The following is a 14777-nucleotide window of genomic DNA, read 5'->3' as shown; positions in this document are numbered from 1 at the left end:
AGAGGGGGGAGGAGGGAGGACACTCTGATAAAACTAAACCTACAGCTGTAACATTTTTATAGGAAACAGGCTTCAGCTTATCGAAGACAGGCCGCAGTGGAAAACAGTGGCGGTAAGGGGGGGGGGGGGGGGGGGTTCTGACAGACCGCGTGAGGATCAGGAGGCTTTCAGCTACGAGCAGCAGTGTGATGAAAGTCAACACGACGTGCAGGTTTGATGTTGGCTCAGGGTCAAAAGTCATAAAGAGGTGCAACATATGGGGGAGAATTAGCTGAACATGCAGCTTGTGACAGATGGAGACGGACGGCTCGGCTCATATGGGTTTTTATTTTCTAAACAGCTTCAGTTTAAGTGTTCAGTTATTATGAATCAGAATCAGAACAGCCTTTATTGTCATTGTGGTACAATGAAATTCGGAGTGCTGCTCCAATTTGGTGCAAGAAATAGTTACAAAATAAAATAAGAACAGAATAAGAATAAATCTAATAAAAGGAATATAACAATATACAGTGATGTCAGCATTTCACAGGATGAGACAGAAGTTATTGCACATGGAAGAAAACTGATGTTTCTTTTTGCAGCTCAGTGTGGTGACAGCTCTTAGGAAGAAACTGTCCCTGAATCTGTTCGTCCTTGTTCTGAAGGACCTGCAGCTCCTGCCAGAGGGCAACGGGTCACACAGATGGTGGCCGGGGTGGGACGAGTCTTTGATGATGTTGCTAGCTCTGTTGTGGTAGCGAGAGCTAGCGGTGACCTCCAGGATGAGATGATCCCCCTCTGCAGAGCTGTGCTGTCTGCTGCCGTGCACCCTGGAGAGGGGCCGACCTCCGCCAAGGCCAACAGTCCAGTCCTCTGTGATACGCAAATCTACAAGCGCAACCACTTCGTGTGTCTGGATATATTTCCATTTAGCTTGTTTGTGAGGATCCAGATCCATTCCAATGTTAAATGGGCTCGTCCACCAAGTTTCATGATAGTAGTGTTTCTGTAACCCTGCTGACAGACAGACAGACGACCTGGAGGAGGTAACAATGCCTACATTGTGTAGTGTACTTTTTATATTGAACCCAACCAAACATAAAGCAATACCTGTGGACGTGCACCATAATAACTGTTACTTTCAGGCTGGATTGGAGAGGATTATCATTCAAAGATGTCTGCAGGAGATAAAATGGATATAGAAACCTGTAATAACTTTGACAGCGACGGTACGCTGCTGGAGTTTTGATCCTTATGTTGTCTAGCACCTTGAATTTTCTTTTTGTCAGAAAAGCTGTCCAATTTGTATTCCTTTCACACTGGAGGTATTTACTATATCTGCATCCTGGGCCACACATATTCTCAAGTGAGGCTCAGGTAGACAACAACATGCTCATATATAATATAATGATATACATGTATAATCAGAAAAGTAATCAGATAAGCTGTGTGACCTTTCGATTCATCCACGAGTTCAGAGCTTCAACATGAGTTCTGCATACTGTAAAGGATCTGTGTGTCTGTTCTGCACACACACACACACACACACACACACACACACAGGACTGACCCAGAGGCGAGATGAGAGCTGTGAAGGAGGAACCAGTGTTGGTGTTGCATTAACCTGCAGTGCCTTGTCAAAGCAGGTCAGTCAAACTGTCCGTGACACCAGATAGTCTCTCTCACACACACACACACACACAGTGATGAGACCCTCTGTCAGTGTGATTACCAATCCTTGACTTTTAATCAGTTTAATTAGGCAGCTGAAAAGGCCAGCGTGTGGTTTACTGGTTAAATAACCGAGCAGGAAAGGCCGGCCTTTGTTGGCTCATTAAAGCCAACAGCGATAGATGAAGTTTTAGAACCTGCAGGGAACAATTACTGGTTCCTCTGTGACTGATACATCTGTGCAGCCGGCCCTGCTTTACCACTGCAGTTCCACATAATGAGGAGAGCCGATACAGAACCTCCAGTGTGCTTTTTATTCCTTTTGTTACTGGCAACAAACCCGCAGAGTCCCTGCTGCATATCATTTATTAAAGGAACCCTCTGGAGTTTTCTTTTAAACACAGTTCTTCTCTCTAACATTGTTTTTCACTTTAAACATTTTCATTGTTTCTGTGTTTCCAGAATGTCCGTCGGTGATTAACTGTTTGTTTTCATCACGGTTTGTTCAAGAAGTTTCAATGATTTGTTCGTTTGTTTTCAAGACAGCTGTGGTTCATAGATCAAGACGTACATTCTAGTCTAGATGTTCCATAGTAACCTACATTTAATATGTTTTATACTAATCTAAAAACTCAGATGTATTCATATCTTTCAGTTCAGTGATCAAGGGGCCACTGCTGTGACTTTTAATGTGTGACTGTTGTCAGAGGAGGGTAAACCCTTTGCTTTTCTGCTTTGGTTTTTGTTGCCCCGTTGTTCCTCCACTAAGGTCTACAGACCGTCAGTTTTTGGTGGCATGTTCCTTTAACTCACATGTTGCTTCAGCGTCAGAAAGCTTCACCGTCATGTTGGCTGGAAGAATAAAGTAATTGCTAGTGAATTCACACTCGATGGTGACACACACACACACACACACACACACACACACACACACACACACACACACACACACACACACACACACACACAGCTACTTAATTTCCTAACTCCATGCGCAACTGAATCTGTGTGATTTCTCTCATCATTGACATGCTAATTTATTCATGACTGTCTCATTACAATTGGAGCCCTCTAATGGGAGTCCTGTGAAATGGGAGTGGACAATCTGTGTGTGTGTGTGTGTGTGTGTGTGTGTGAAGGGTGAAGATGACTGAATATAAGAAGATTTATTTTCCTGAATGGTTTCTTGGTCTCTTAATGCATCTTAGCTCTGCTCTGCCCGCTGTTGTGTTTGTGAAACTCACACACTCTCAATCAATCAATCGATAAATCAATAAATCAATCAATCTTCATTTATGTAGCTCTTTGTGATGCTTTTCAAGAGCAGGTCGAGACCAAACTCCCCTTTGACGAGAAGAAACCTCGAACAGAACCGGGCTCAGCGTGTCGGGTAATCAATTATAAATCAGGCAGCGTTGGCTGTCGGAGTGCTGCAGAGAATTTTGGGACTTGTGAGCAACAAAGAGAAACAAATCCAGTGTTTTGTTCCCTCGCCCCGGCTGCTCATGCACGTTACCACCACCGAGAAGCTGCACTGATGTGCTGCAGGAGCTCAGCCTGTGTGATTGTGGGCACCACATTTGTGTATAAATGGTTTTAAAGGGAGTGGAGCCTCCGGGAGGCTCAATTGTTGGGCACCTGTGGAGATTAGAGTGGATGAGGTCTTATATGAAGAGTCGTTTGTCACCCTGTGGTTCAGGATGGGTCTCTTTCATAATGTTGGAGGGGAGTTTTTAATGTCAGTACTGGGATTGGCCAATGGGGTGAATTAGCATCATATCCAGCTCCAGTAACACATCATGAAAAACATTGTTTCCTGAAGTGCATGACGATGAAACCTAAAAATAAAGAGCCCCAGATAAGATGTAATAAAGGGCCTGAGCAGAGCAGAGCATCAAAATATCATCAAATGAATAATAATTAATGAACAACTAATTGATTAATTGACTGACCCTTTGGGCTTGTCTTATATCTTTGTTTTGTATGACTGCTCAGCGTTGTGACACACTGCTGTAGGACTGCTGATGTCGTCGTTGGCTGTGGACATTGTGCCTTTCAAATATGAAGTCATTTTAGATTATTCAGGAACCATGAAAATGTCCTTTTTAGCGATCTTAAGTAGTCCAACCTTTTAGTGCAGTTTCCCATTGAAGTGCTCAGGTGTGGAGTGAAGATAACCACTGTTGCTCTGTGGTATTTGCTTTGGCTGCCTAAAGTGAAGCGCTGCTAAGTGTCCTGGTGTTAATATACAATTGAATGCATTTGTGAGTGACTGATAAATCACCACAATGGTGTTAAATGAATCAGAACCACATCCTCTCCTATTCAGATTCTGCTTCTTAACAGGAGCAGACAGACAGAAATCACACCAGGTGCTGCGTTATATCGTTTCCTGAGGGAGAACTGTGTTTAAAGATCAATCCAATGAGTAAATAACGAGTAACGAATAAGTAATAATGATATTAAATTGCACCACTTAATGGAGGAGCACTGAAATTACTTCCACCACTTGTATATTAGTATTGATGATGTGCCACCATTTGCATAAACGATATTTTCTCTCCTGTTCCTGATTGTCACATATATCTTTATGCAGATGACACAACTGTATATTATGATAATGATTCATTTTTCCTTTGCCATTGGAATAACAGAACTCCCTTTCATGAACAATAAGATGCAATTATTCAGGCTGAATTGGTGCTTAATTGTATAAATGTTGGCAGAAAATGAAGAAGAGACAAAGTATTATTTGTTGCAGCTTTGCCCTGCAAGATTTCAGGTAAACCCTTGTGGTAGCTACCGTGAACATATAGAAACGATTAAAACATGGACATGTTTATTGTAATTAATGGTATTTCTTGGCACTCGTTCTAAAAACAACTTGTAGACACACCTGTTGTCACTATGCCATAAGCCTTTGAATTAAAACAGTTAAAATTGTTATCTTGTGTTTCAAGCATTTTGTGTCGGTGTTGTTTGGTGCTGCTTTACAAATTAAACAGAAATGACCAAGCAAGGGGACATAAGAACAGAAAAAACGTGGACAATCGAGGCTCTAAGCTATAAGGAGTGGAAAACCAGGTGAAGAGATGGAGACAGACAGACAAGGACGGACAGAAACAGGGAAATCAGGGCTCTGGCCGAGGGGACGGGTGATTTAAGCCCCATTCTGCTTCATAAAGGCTGTGGACGGATCAATAAGGTTTTCCCCCGGTAGGTAATGAACATCATCTTCGACCCAGTGATTCTTAAATGCTCCAATCGAGCAACACTGAAGCGTGGCTGACTAGCAGGCAGGCCTTATCTCTCTAGATCTAAAGCAGGAAGTGGTTTACCACCTCCAGACATCATTTTGGTTCAAAAGATGAAAGTCCAAACAATCAGATCCCAGATTGCTTTATACGCCTTTTCCCCCACATTTTTTCCAATAATGTATTTCACTTATGTCTGTGTCTCCCTCTCATATCTGCCTGTCCAACCATGAGCCACTGGTTTAATCAATAGGATAGGATCAGCTGCTGAAGTGCTGGGTTTTAATGAAAATCTTACACATGGTTGTCACACGGCTGTAAATTGGACACTGCTGATCCTCGGCTGTGGAGCAGGACAGACTTGAGCCGAATCGTATTTGCTTCTTTGATTACAATACGTTTGATATGTGTAATGATATATACAATATGATCATTAGATGGTTTGCTTTTACAGTCTTGTACAAAAACGCTCATCACAGCTGTTTTAAATTGGGTTTTTTTAATCATTTTACTGTAGAATCTTTGTTTGTCTTTATATATGGCCAAGATTCATGTTTTAGATTGATAGATTTATGATTTTAAGCTGTGTAACAATGCATGTTTTGACATTTCCATCTCCCCTTGTATCCATACACACTGGCTACAACAACAAGTGGCTTTAACAGGGCGATAGTTTAGGAGCCTGACCCGAACCCCCACCTGTTGTGGTCACGGCCATGTCTCAATTTCAGGCCGACACAGAAAGACACTTCATCCTACTGAGAAGCCGGTGTGATCGAGAAAAACAAGAGTTCACCTTCGCTTTGCACAACAGAAGTTCTTAAAAACTAAATCTGATTATAATACAGCAGGAGACAGTGTCAGAGATTAGGAACCGAAAGCAAAACACAGATAACCCTCAAATCTGTCTGTCACATACAAACATGAAAATATACACTCTCTCTCTCTGTCCTCCTCTTTCTTCTATCTATTTTTAGTTGTCTGGTTTGTCTTTTTCCCTATTTTTATTTGTTTTCAATAATCTTTTACATATTTGGCAGCTCTAATCCAACCAGCCACGACAAACCATGAGTAGAAGTGGACGTGGCCAGACAGCGTCTGCCCTGTCTGAATGCTAATCTGTCACAGCCAGTTTATGTGACGAGCAGAGTTTGGATTCACGGTCATGTAGACCAGACTACTGACAGCAGGCCAGACTTCATATCGTTTGTTTGATCCTGTTCAAAAGCCCACGTGTTGCCCGTCGCAGGAAGGTCAAGTGACTTTCGAACTCTTCTTTTCTGTTAACAGTCTCGGTTTGGTCTGATGTGGTAAATGCCTCACACGTGGCACCAACGTCCTGAAGCCTTTATGACTCTCTACTGCTGTCACTGAAGTGTTTTCCTTGTTTGAACTGTTTCATGATTCTCTCCGGGCCTTTCTAAATACCAAGTACGCCAAGTTCAGACCTGCGTACTTGGTAGTTCGGACTCTGCAAGTCTGATTCGGAGACTCCGGAGGACGCAGGACCGTCACCATCTCAGCTCTCAATACGTGTCTGCTCCGGTTATCGCCATTAAAATATACATTTACAATAAAATGAAATATGATATTACACACAACCCTGCCTCGTTTGTTTCCGCTGTAAAAACCACACTAACATTTAAAACATTTCTCTTTTTTTATATGTTCAAGTAGGGTGTATGTTGTAAAGATAGATAGATTTGAAATTTGAAACTTAAAAGCGTAAAAGTTAAAAAGGGTTAGGGTTAGGGTTAGGGGTAAAAGTCTTAAAACTACACCCTGTGACAGAACAATTGTCGTGTTTTCAAGATTAAAACACTGTTGAGCGCAGAGTGTCTCTTGAACCAAGCTTCAGTCACTGTTCAGTAAGAACACCTCAGTTTTCTCTGCTGCATCGCAGAGACAAAGAAAAGACATGCCTTAAAATACATACTGCATGGACCGAAACCATTCTTGTCAGTGCCAGTGCTTTTCCACTCATGTATCTACAATGTGTGTGTGTGTGTGTGTGTGTGGGGGGGGGGGGGAGTTACTCACCTAAAGCTGAGACACTGGTCCTTCAGTCACTCCTGTGATGTTTCCTCCCACGAGGCAGATGGTGATAGTAGCTGTTGCAGCTGGTCGCCATCTTTAATTCATCCCATGTCAAGCTGTGTGAGCTTGCACAGGGATGTTGTGTCTGCTCAATTATAAATTTCAGTCCAGTGTTTCAGCTTGTCCAATAAATTATCAATCAGGCTATAAAAATAACACAAGCTGGTTTCGTTTGTTTTATTGTTGTTCCACAGTATTATGATCTGTTAACAGTTGAATTGTGAATCTCTCTGTTAAAAATGTTCCTTTTCTCTTCGTCCTGCTTGTGAACCTGTTTCCTCAACATCCCTGTTAAAGTGTTCTGCTGCTCAGAAACATGATGGTGCCACAAACTGTGAACACAATTGTTAACTTCAGCTAACGACAAAGTGTTTTAGCTCCCAGTTAACCGCTGTCACCGTGAAATTGTTTCTCTGTCTGTGTCGTCGTGAAGTGGAGAGCCAATTAGCCACCCCATCAGTCAAGACTCCCCCCTTCTCTCCCCGTTTTCACTCATTTTTTTCTTTGGATTAAACAATTAAGATATCACATATTAATCAAAGAGCTTCAGAGGGGCTGGCAGGTGGATTATGAGAACTTTGGACAGGGACAGAGCAAGGCCCCCCGCCAGTTGCTGGCTTCTTACCAAACAAACATAAGAGTGGTAATTAAATCTTGGCAAGAAAATGACTGAGGTTATCTCCCAGAATGTCAAACTATTCCTTTAAGACCATGGCTGTTCTGGAAAAATCCCAGTGGAAATGTGCTGATCTGTAAACTGGGCTCCACCAATATTACTTTCAATATTAAACATAGAGTCAAATTACCTTGTGTTATGTGAAAGGTGTTGTTCGCAGAACCCACAGACAATTATTACCAGTTCTACTGAGCTCTTGATCCTGTTTTTCCTCACAGGTTTATGAGCAACATTTGCTGTCTGGTTCAAAAATCCCAGGCAGCAACTGTTTACATCAAAGCAGCTCTGATAAAACAGCAGACACAGTTAGAGGAGTTGGTGGAGACCAAAGTAGAGCTGTAAGAGACTCTTAAAGTCATCACAAACACGGCTTTTTTAACTCTCACAGGGCTAGGGTTAGGGTTAGGGTTAGGGTTAGGGTTAGGCCAAACACTTCATTTCTGATATATTTGCATATAAATGCAGTATTTGTCTCCTCTCAGCTCTTTTGAAGTGCTGATCATGGAGTTTAATATAAAGTAGCCTTGTCTGACCTCACTGATAAATACATGGGAGACAGTTTAAATACCCAGTATTGATCAGAAACAGACCACGAAGGGTTTGAAAGTGAAAACCTATTATGAAAGCATGCTACCTCTCCGCTCGCTCTCCGTGCAGCCCCCCCTGTTACACAGCTAATCAATAATGTTGATTAGTGCTGTGCCAGTGTTTATGCTGCAACATGTTTTTCCTCATGCCGCATTAAAGCGGTGAGCAATTAGTGGAGATAATTTAAGAGCACATCACATTGTGTGTGTGTGAGTTTAACAGTGCACTGAAGTGCTGCTGTGTTAACCCTAACCCTGGTGCTAAAACACTCACTGTGCTCGCTCTACATCAGAGCAGGGAAGATCATTCAGAATCATACTCATTGATTCTAAAGTCATGAGCTGAGATGATGCTGTAATAACTATGGAGATTATTTCGTTTTTGATTCTGTCTCCTTTTCTTGTTGCCTGGTAACAGCTTAGCTGTCAGTTGCATGTAGGGTTGGCCAGTATCCAAGCGTCCATGTATAGAGGTTTGGGTATAAAGCTATATAGATACACTGCTTAGGTTAAATAAGACATGTTGGAACCACCAGCTGAGGTCAACCTCCCAATGCCAGTTCACACCGCTGACCAATGGAGAAGCATGTTGACTCCAGCATGGGGGGGCTGTTGTAGCTTATCGCTGTTACGTCTCGTCGTGTCTGGTAAGTTTGTCCAGTTCACTCGTGTCTAGTCTCGTCTCCCACTTCCTGTCTTATTGTGAAAACTGTTCCCACCTGTTCCCCATCACCTCTTGTATAAAGAGTCTGCGTCTCCCTTTGTCCTGTGCCGGATCGTCTGGTCCTGTCCAAGAGTCCAGGTTCCCATTGTATTCAAGCTAAGCTATTGTAGTCAAGTTAAGTCATCGTTATATTAAAAGAGTTGTTCAACTGTCTGAAAGTTTCTGCCGTCGTGCTTTTGAGTCTTTCTTGTTTCTGGGCCCAAGCCGTAATAATCAGGGATCCACTTCTATATAACCCTCCTCAGATAGAGTATGATGTGGAGTCATGTGATCCATTATTAGTATTCTATCATCTCTTCCATACAAGTATACAGGGCCGTAAACCTGTGAGTGTACTTTATTAAGGGCACATTACAATATGCATCGATGTGGTGGCGACACATTCAGAAAAATAACATTTGTTTGCATGTCAAAACATCAAAAACACACAAATAATACAGCTTAGCAAAGGGAAAACTCATTCAGACAGCATTAATGAAGAAGAACCAACATGTAAGAGAACCTTTACACGCTACAGATGATTCAGAACAAAGCAGGTTTGATTCCTCACATTATTACAAGTGAAAGCCACAACTTTATTTTCCTTCTCTTGCTCACGTTTTGGTTGTGTGTTTTAACCACAAATACTCTGAACTCAAGCAGCATCACAAGTAGTTTTTCCCCTGAGAACTTCCCCACATGCAGTCAGTTTGACCTCAGCTAACTTCAGGTCCCCTCTTTGATTATTTCTTTCCTGGAAGGAGAGCAGAACTTTTGATCCTTTGATCCCTGCTAATTAAAGTCTCTAATGTGTTAATGGCATGTTGGCCCCGTTGGCCCCGTTGGCCCAGAGCTGAGCTGTGCTTGTCCCCTGCACTAACAGACCAGGAACAGTTCACCTGATGGCTAACACATGGCTCTGACTGGATGAGGAGCTAGCAGTCATTTTCTGAATCTTATTTGTCCGGGGAATATTGGCTGCTCTTCCACGCCTTCATTAGACGGCTCAGCCTCTGGAGGTGTGATTGCTGTAATTAAACCAATCAGTGATGAAACCATTTAAAAATCCCAGATGATACAGTCTCTGATTCATCCCCTTACATTTTAAAAGGTCAGATGATATCACACTCTTAGATATGATTTTCAATTTGAGCTGCAAGTTGCATGATAGTTGATAGTTCCCTGTTGCAGACTGGGTGTATAGATGTCCACACACACACACACTGCATTTTAGGTCACTGGGAAGAATCTTTTAGAAAACTCCCACCAGGAAACTCGAGGGTTAAAGGTTTGTCCCGTTTGCACCGACACCTCCATTTTTACATCATCACGAGGGGACCATTTGTTGCCAGCAGGGCTTTTTGTTCAGTTACTCTTCCACTACATTCAGGAGCAGAGGCGTCAGACTTGGCTATGGCATCATTCTTCATCGCTCCATGATGTAACATCACCACCCGGTCTCACCTGTAGCTCACCTCTGAGAACAAAGTGGTCGTTGCTGTTGTCACATGCATGCACATTTATATTTAAGCATGCTTGTGTGGACAGGAAGTACTCATGTGTGTCTGGACTTATCCCCAGAAGGATCTTAAATGATGCACCTGCTGTTTTGACACGTTTCCACTTGCTTGGAAAAAAAAGAACGGTTCACTCCCATCCGACGTTTTTCCAGATTCTTTTTCTATAGAAAAGCAACCTGGATCTTTCATCACTGAATAATTACTGACGCAAATTGAAGCTTCCATTTACTGGAAGAAATTATTGAGAAAGCTGCTTTGATTCAACTCAGTATTTTTTAAAATGTAAATCACCGCTTGGATAGATTTCAGACAAAATCACTGCTCTGACACTGATCGAGGTGTCACGAGATATTTGTCTGACTGCTGATTTAGGTAAGACATCAGCTTTAGTGCTGCTTCATCACATTTACTCAACTCTTTCACCAAGTGACTGTGATTTCCTCATTCATTTGGCAAGAACGAGGAGAGAATGACAGTTATTGCTAAGACAAAAGTTAGAAATCTGAGATGTGAGCTTCGGCAGCCACGTGAAAGTAATAACTAAAAGAGAATTTTATTATCTCAAACAAACCAGGAGTTAGAGGTCTGGTGTCAGGATAAGACTTAGAGGAACTGAATCATGCAGCAGGGTGGAGCACTGTAACGCTCTCTCGTCTGGCTCACTCACAACAGGAGCAACACTGTTCCCTTTAGATATTTATTCTATCAGTATCAGATTTTAAAGTGCTGCTTCTACTTTATAAATAACTCAATAATCTAATTTCTGCTCTTCTTGGAAAATATAAACCCAGTAGGAGCCTTAGATCTTTAGTTGGTGGTAGACTCTCAGGGTCAGAACCAGGTAGGGCGACGCTGCCTTTAACTGCTTAATGATGGGACACAACTTTCAAATCCAAATTAAAAACTTGGTTTTCATGTGACAAAATGACAAAGATTGTATTTCAGATCATGCGACTTTGTTCCAAGTGAACCAGTGACGATCATGCATGGCTCAGGAATTATAAGCCAGAACATTAAATGCTTATACATGGAAACATGGTGGCACTATTAAGTTTTTGTGATGTTCCTGTCTCCTCTGTCCTAAGGTGGGGGCTGTCAGACAGTCAGGTTGGTGATGGGTGCGTTGAACACCTGCTACCATTACCAGAAAGATCACGATGGGATGCCATGTGATGGCAGAGCTTTGGCTGGTGCTGCATGTAGTTTCTAATAGATGGTTTTGGTGACATGTCTGTCGTGTCTGATAGACGTTCAACTGCAGCTGTCCTCACAGCGAGAGGCTGGGCACCGTCAGCGCCGGGCTTTTTGAAAAGTGTAATGAGTCATAAACGCATCTTTTAAAGTTTCATCATCATCTCTCCTCTCTGTGGAAGCCCAAACAGGCGGAGGATTGTAGCTCGACTGGACTAACTGCTCCCGTGGATCACAGGGAATGTTAAATGTATTGTGGGGGACAGCACAAGCAGATCAGATAATAATTTCTAATCATTTTTAATGACCCTTGGGGGCTCCGTACTAGCTACACCCAATATAACATGATTAATAAAACATGTATTCATCCAGACAAGACAATCCAACTGATGTCACTCCCAGACAGTTTTTTAATTGATCTGTATAATTCGGGGAACAACTAAAACCAGCAGCTTTATCGTTTTCCTGTTTTTGGAAGTCGTCCCCTCATCTTGCTGTCTGAAAGCGTTTTAGCAGCTGCTGGGGCATCGCTTCGCTTTGTAGAGACAAACTGCTAACACTGGGCTGCTCCTCCAGGATTTAAGTCGAGGACTGAATCTACTCAGCAGCTGCCGGTAGCTTTGAGAGGAGGACCTGTTGTATCGAGCATGTGAAGCAGGGCGGCGCTGAAGTGACCAGGACGTGTGCCGCAGATTAAACCCTGCGGTGAATCACTGAACACAGCCTCACTCTCAAGGAGTCTGCTGGGATATTTTCTGCCAAATGGGAGGAAAAAAAAGAAACTTCTTTTAATTTTCAGCCTCCGTCCATTTAATGACATGGCAGAAGTAGTGAGGAACCACTTCACCCACCTGCTGCTGTCAGTTCAACTCCACTGGCACCTGATTCTCTCAAAGGGCCTGCAGTGACAACCAGTAGTTAGGCTGCCCTGAAACATGTCCTGTTTTCTATTTAAGTATTGGATAATTGTTGCAGTCTGGGAGTCGGTGTGTGTGTGTGTGTGTGTGTGTGTGTGTGTGTGTGCTCTCACATGGGAACATTTATTATGTGTGTTTATGATATTCAAGCATATTTCTCAAACACAGAAGCGTGACACATGCCTGGCACTGAAAAACACATCAAACATTTTAAAGAAGAAGAAAAAAAACAACATCAAACTGTAATTGAAAGTACGTTGCATGATTATCTTTTCCCGTAAGTGGTTGCTTTGACGACACGGCAAGTCGGTCTGTGCTCACTTACTTATTTCTTCAGGTGTCAGTTCATGCGAAAGCAGCAACACAAAGCACTGACACTAATAATATACACGGATCTATTAGTCTGTGCATCCACCAGGAGCCTCTCCTTATTCTCAAAGTAAAGAAACAGTTGGATGTTTACAGAGCTTGGAGGGGTTTTTAGCGCTCCGGCCATTTTCTTTGCCACTGACTGCTGCGACAAGCCAGATTATCCCAACAAATGACAGACAGGTGATTTTTCTTTGCTTAAAGGCAAATCTAGAATCTAGAAATGAGAGAGTCCTGATGGGTATAACATCATCTTTGATTCTTGAAGGTCTTCATTTCAAATGTCTTCTTTTCTTACTAGAAATTAGTTTCCTGGGATGTAATTAGGCGCTAATTATAGAGACAGTGTTCAGTTGTTCCACTTCCAATTAATTAAAGTATAACAACTTGCCTGCAGTGCAAAACAGGTCAAAGGGACATGCCCAAATGTGAAGTGTCTATATGTAAGCTTACAGTCCAGCATGCAGCAGGGTCCAAACATCTGAGACCACACTGAAAATCTCTAATCTAATCTTTAATATTTTCACGTTAACCTGGGAATAATCAGATAGTCTGAGGGCTCAGAAACATTTTAAAATCCTACATGTTATAACGTGAAATGAAGAAAAAAAACTCTACACTTTTTCTAGCAATCAACTTTAAGTAAGTTTGTGACATTGACCAACTGAACTACTTTTGTACAACAGGAGAAATAAATCATGGAAACACATGCTTCAGTGGAAGGGACACAGCTCGACCTGACTATAAGGACTTTAGTTAGTCAATGCCACAATTTGTGTAAATTCAATTGCTAACTTTTAGATTAGTTCCAGGTTTACAATGTGCGTCCAGACGTTTGGACCCACCTGTATGAGCAGCACAAGAAACATTTAGTGAATGAATGTTTGCTCGGCTGTTTTCCCAGAGGTTAGTGCCAACTTACTGCACAGATATTTAAGAAATGATCAGGAAAGGCTGATTCTGTCTGTTGATGATATGAAGTCGACTCCTCATCAGTTTGTGTCACATTAAAAGCTCTCCAGTGGCTTAGGGACCATCATCGATCTCACCTAATAAACCTGTCTTTTCCCTAAGAAATGAAACCTCGGAGAAGCAGAGTGATTCTGTTGCACAGGTGGAGTAAATGCCGTTTGCCGCACAGGTCTTTCACCCATCCTTTAATTGGCCTCAGTCTACAAGGAAACGCACGACTGCAGGTGAGGGTTGGAGCACGGATCATCGGCTAAATCAAGAGCTTAGACTACAGGCTCCCTCTTCACCGCGTCTGTCTGGAACAGCACACGTATTACTGCGGATGCTGTACTTATCTGTCTGCTAAACCTACAAACGATCGAGCCACTCAGACTTCTTCACTTGGGGCAGCTGAGTGGACTAGAGAACCAAGGCCTTAGACTTACTGGTCGGACTCAGCTGAACCCCATTCAATCGAATCATCAGACCTACTGTCCATGAAAAGCACAAACAGAATCAGCAACAAGGAGAATGTGTTTGTCATCCTGCCAAGATTATGGACACAACTCATTATTTTTCCAAGGACCCTGCACCCCTTTTACTTGCAAATGACCAAATCAGTTCTTTCTGGATCTTTGCACTGGAGTTAAAATACTTACATGCCCGTATGGATGTGACGACATAAGCAACAGAAAGAGAAACTGAAGTAGCACCGTCCACAAGAGTCTGTTTAGTGCCGTCAGCTATCAAACAGAGGAGGACCTGGTGGACACAGAGAGTAGAAGAGCCACAAACCACCAAACAAAGAGGTTTTCCTCCACAAGGAGATATTTTGGTTTACAAGGCTTCGGGTAGTTTTTCA

Source organism: Pempheris klunzingeri, chromosome 18 (genome assembly GCF_042242105.1).
Source record: "Pempheris klunzingeri isolate RE-2024b chromosome 18, fPemKlu1.hap1, whole genome shotgun sequence".
In the NCBI taxonomy this organism is placed as follows: Eukaryota; Metazoa; Chordata; class Actinopteri; order Acropomatiformes; family Pempheridae; genus Pempheris; species Pempheris klunzingeri.
Note: the sequence above shows the minus strand (reverse complement) of the source record.